Raw genomic sequence first — 5,733 nt, 5'->3', positions numbered from 1 at the left:
CGAGACAAAAAAAAATCAAAACGGTATATCTGTGAGAGTGCAGCTTTAATGATTATGATTTGAGATAATTTTAGTCGATAGTAATTAAAAAGAAGAAGCAGTAAAAATCTTATAAGAAATATCAAAACACTCAATAGCAATTAAAACGACCAACAAAAGTCTATGATGGAAAAGAATATGAAAGTAAATATAGAAAAATAAATTATTACTGAAAAAAAATAATTAAACTTTTCAAACAAGATAGAAAGTCACACTGAAAACTTTCAATCCTGATTTCAGCATTAATCCTGAACTTTATTATCCCTGGAAGCATATTAACCCAGTTGGTATTGACAAATATGAAACAAATATGAACTTTGTAATGGTCAAATTACATACAAGTTATATGAGATAATAATTGAAACTTGTCAACCAACATTCAAAAATAAAACCTTGAGACAGTGAAAGTAATATTTTCCCCCAAAATCCCAATACATCTTAAATCCTTTTAAATTATCAACATTTACATATACACACTGGCTATCGTGTTTTTGTGAGTTAACCCATGCATGAAGATCGTCACCAACAATGCACTGAATGGGATCTTTATATGAATGAAATGATCTACAATTTAACTGACTGATGGAGCCTTGAGTTTTTAAGCACTGAACCATCATGTTAATGTCTTTTGATTTGTTGACGGCTGGTCGTTCACGTTTGGACTTAGCAGTTCTAGTGGAACGCATCAATTGTATCCTTACACTGTCAATAACTTGTGTTGTCAAACAAATAATTCGGGCAGACTGATGGGACTTATTAGCCCCTTGTGCATTCAATTCTCTTTTTATATTATAAACCTGAATTTCTACTGCATTGTCATTTGGTATATTATTTGCTACATCGCACTTTCAAATTTACACACATGTTCCATTTATACTCAAAACGTTGTTTAACATCAAGAACCGATGTAACATATGTTATCATGCGCCAAACCCAGATTTTATACTTTGTGTGTTTTAAAGCTGATGCAAACAGCCATTCAAAAATGCATTTCTTATAATTCTATTACCATCGGCTAGCTTGTAAGCATCACATGTGTTCATCACTCATGATGGAGAACACAGGCAGCTTCTGCTTTAAGTCATTATCATCTCCAGAATCCATGCTTTCCAAGAAGGTAGCTACTATGTATGCATCGGTAGCATCTTCAATGAAATGCTGATGTGGCCTGAAATAAATTTATAAAACAAATTGTTTGGATCAGTCACAATTTTTGTATAACTTGTTCAATTTTGTTTGCTTGAAACATTTAAGTTAATTCAGCCAATTAGCAAATATCTCACTCTCTGGGGTATAAGCAATGTAACGGTTAAGAGTGTGGAGCGGTAAATACCATGCTTGTACAGTCTAAACTCGCTTTGTTGAACTCTATTATTTCCATGTTCTGCTTATGTTGGGCTTTTAAAAAAAAGTTTAGTGACACATTTTGGTAATGCGGTTATCTTATGTTCATTATTGTTCATTGTCTTTCTCGATGTCAAAACGACCTAAAGATAGTGAGTTTTGACTGTACGATTTGTTTTTATGATCTAATATTTCAATCTCAATGACGAGTTAATGTTATTTCAATGCCTGGAATAGAACTACCTAAATTTCTGTGTAACATCTTTTGGTCCACTGACATCACGGCGACTGATCAAATTTCGCAACTGGTACAATGAGCGGTCCACGGCAATGGTTTCTTTGTAGAATAATTGGTAAATGGACAGAAAATAAATGTCAAATTTTATGACATTTATAAAAGAAATGTATAACATTTAAGCAGTGTATTAACTTATATTTACAAAGGAAATTAGTCCATTAGTAATCTGTCAAGCACAAAGCTGCAAAGGTTTTAACAGATTTTGGATGTCGGTTCAATCCCGTCCAAAGTACAAAGTTGTTTATCCTGGTTTTTAACTTTACTTGTTTAAATACACTTAAAATTTCACATTGTATTTACATGTAGATCTAAATATGAAGAAATATCATTGAAAGGTTTCTATGCTTACAGATGTTTATACATGTACAATGATTAACAATCAACAAAATACGGTAAAGTTATGGCAATTTGTTATTTACATGTATTCAAACTAATATTGGAAGGACCTCTTTTGTAGCATTTCAAGTTCGTTCACATTGTACATAGGATACCTTAAGCTGCATTCTCACAGATTGAACATTTGACAACTTTTTTTTATTTTTTGTCTTGGAACGAGCAAATTTTTGCGAACATATCTGCAAACCAGTGATGAAAGACTGATGACAAAAGATGAGATTGCAGATTTTCATTGTCAAGATTTTGTTTATTTTTCAACAAATCTATTGCTATTTTATTCATTTACATCAATTTTGGGAAAATCCGACATTTTTTTTTGCAAGGGGAAACAGCCTTTAGAAGGCAGTAAATTGCACCAAAAAATCACTGCTATTTTGTGTGAATATTTGGTCTGTGTTATAGTCAAGATCAATGTTTCACTATTCAAAATATAAACTTTTATTTGCAAATTGCAACAAAAATTACAACCGCCAATTATGACAGCTGATTAACCACGTTTTTATCCCGAACATGAATAAGGTATATGCTCCCGTCATATTTGATTATATTTACATTCACATAGTCCTTTGTGTAGATAAAACTTGACGTTTATATGGTGTAACATGCAAGGTATTATGACGTCATTGTTTATTTCAATATTGTGCTCCAATTGGATAAGCGCAACGTCATTTATTCAATGATATACAACGTTACAGCTATTCCTTAACACAAACGTATATTGTCTGTTACACTTCTTTAGAAACAAATATTCAATTGCAGTGTGCGAAATTAGCCGTTTTACCCTAGTAGCCAATGGGGCTAAAGACTGAGATTTCTGTACCCTGATCCAGATTTTCAGAGCCCAACAATTTACAGAAAACATGGGTCAAGTTTATGACTTTAGACAAGGAATAATATAAAAACTATTCAGTATCTTATTTTATTCAGTTATGGATGCAAGTATTGGGTGGTCCTGTAAATCTGTGTTGTCAGTGGGTGGGGGAGGCTGGTGGTGGAAAAGTGTGTGTATGGGGTGATTCTATCATCCTTTGCTGCAAGGGGTGGGGATGTTCGGGTGGGGGTGTTAAGTTGGAGGTCCTATCAACAGATGCTGCTTGTTGTTTTAGTTATATGATTATACTAACATCTTTTTCACATTTTTTGGTAACTACATAGTTTATTGTGTCGCCTGAAAAGACGACATATATATACTTTTGTCGGCGGCGTCGGCGGCGGCGGCGTCCGCGTCCCATTTTCGCTTGTCCGGGGTATATCTCCTAAACTATTAGTGGTATCAACTTGAAACTTCATATGTACATAGATCTAATTGAGGGCAAGTGCAGTGCACAAGAACTGTTACTCTTGCTTCCATATTTTTTGACTTATTGCCCACTGTTATTTTTCATGCTTTAAGTTTTGTCCGGGGCATATCTTGTAGAATATAAGAGTTATCAACTTGAAACTTCATATGTAAATAGATCTCATGGAGGGCAAGTGCAGTGCACAATAACAGTAACTCTTGCTTTCTTAGTTTTAAAATTATTGCCCTTTGTTAATTTTCATGTTTAAAGTTTTGTCCGTGGCATATCTTGAAGAATATAAGAGGTATCCACTTGAAACTTCATAGCTAGATATATCTCATTGAGGGCAAGTGCAGTGCACAAAAACAGTAACTCTTGCTTTCTTAGTTTTGAAGTTATTGCCCTTTGTTAATTTTCATGCTTAAAGTTTTGTCCGGGGCATATCTTGAAGAATATAAGAGGTATCAACTTCATAGCTAGATAGATCTCATTGAGGGCAAGTGCAGCGCACAAGAACCGTTACTCTTGCTGCCATATTTTTAGAGTTATTGCCCTTTGTTAATTTTCTTGTTTGAAGAATCAATGAGTATTGACAGTTTGAAATTGAAATATGATTTCCGCCAAATTAATATTGCCGATAAGGGAAATCACTGCATCAGAAAACATCCATACAGATGACAAATTATCCAGCATTCTGAACTCCTCTGCCATTTTCTACAGAAAACACTGTTGTTTTTTATGGAAAATGCCCGAGGAGCTCCGAATCCTTATCAGGAATGGTAGACACTGAACCAACCTTTTTTTAATCAACAAGCCTGAGGATTTCATAGCTAGTCGGGCTATCCTTAATATTTTTTTTTTCGTAGGCCGGGTAATTTTTCATTGCCTCAAGTGATCGGGCTACCGTTAATTTTCCATACTGCAATTGCAGAAGATACTGCTAATATTTAATCACAGTGAATATTTATTTTAAAATGTAAATATAAGTAATGATCACATTTTTCTTGCGTTTATGCTGTATGATCTAGCTTGCAGGCTTCATGGAATTTGCTGCCATGCCGTACTGCGTTCAAACAGAATAAACACAAGAAAAAATGTGATCAATCCTTAAATAATGCAGAACCATGTAATAACAAATTGGTTGAATGAATTTGGGGATCTTACCTCTTTGTTCAAGCCACTGCTGTCCATGATTAAGCCCAATACAAACTAAACAACATTATGCTATCTGCAGTAACAAGATGGGGGAAGGTATTGTTTTTTTCCCCACTGACCACACCCCTTAATACAGACATGAGGGTAGGAACTTTTTTGTCAAGGGCCTTGATAATGCTTCTCCAATCAAAGCCTAAAAGAAAGTCAATTGAACTGACTCTAAGAAGGTCTTCTCGGTTCTTGACAACCTGGTCTACTTCATGTTTAATACCTTGAACCACTTGTTCTTTCATTGCGGATTTGTATCTCGGACACTTCGATAAATGTTTACAGAATGCAGACTCTGAACCCTTATTAATCAGTACTTTCACAAGCTTTTGTTTTAATTTGTTGCTAAATATGTACGTTCTTTCTTGCTGCCGATATTTGACACTAACCTGAAAATAAAGCACAGGAAGATATTTTACCTTATTGCTAATATTTTTTCTAAAGTCCTTCCAATTTTTCAGTCAAAAAGTGCAAGACTGAAAGGCCTTCTTATATATATGCGGAATGTCCCTGCAACATGCTTAAAGAGTTGCATCAGAATATCTGTAATTTTTTTAAGGTATCACCAAGATTTAAGTTCTTTCACATAGGCGCAGACAACAACACCAAGTCTACAACAACATCTGTTTTTTTCTTTAAAATAATCAGATTATATATTTAGATTTATTTTCCTAACCAAAGAAATTCACCAATTTTACATTTATAATTAGCTTAGATTTTATAGCATTCTTCATTTCTAACATCATGCTTTATAAAATCAAATCAAAATTACAAAGCTTCACATCAAAATCTTGACAGTTAGTTTTGGTTTGAGTTCCTTTTTCTAACAAGACTTTCTTTGACGCCGCAAACCTAGCTGTTCCGCTCTTCTGTGGTGTCAGAAACAGCCTTTTTTACTCTTGGGGGTTATTGAATTAGGGGTAACAGCCTCATGAATAGATCGCTTCTTGCTAACTTGAATACGTAATGACCATTGCCAATTTTTGCATAAGGAATATAGCATTTCAGAGTTTATATCTATTTTTTAACAATGTAAAATGCTGCATGTAAATATATATGCTTGGTCCCTTTCTGCCTATATTTGTACATAGTATGTAGGTATTGTTGTTCTTTCCTTATAAACGAGTTATTTATAGCCGTTGAAATGTTCAACTGCGGAGTAAAAACATGGCC

The 5,733-nt window shown here is 34.1% G+C and overlaps 1 pseudogene; it reads right to left on the bottom strand.

Annotated features, from left to right (window-relative positions):
* Window positions 1-407: 407 nt before the first annotated feature.
* LOC128215476 (uncharacterized) lies at window positions 408-4,805 on the bottom strand (annotated as a pseudogene).
* Window positions 4,806-5,733: the final 928 nt, after the last annotated feature.

Source organism: Mya arenaria, chromosome 13, assembly GCF_026914265.1.
Source record: "Mya arenaria isolate MELC-2E11 chromosome 13, ASM2691426v1".
Lineage (NCBI taxonomy): Eukaryota > Metazoa > Mollusca > Bivalvia > Myida > Myidae > Mya > Mya arenaria.
This window is presented reverse-complemented; position numbering and strand designations above follow the sequence as displayed.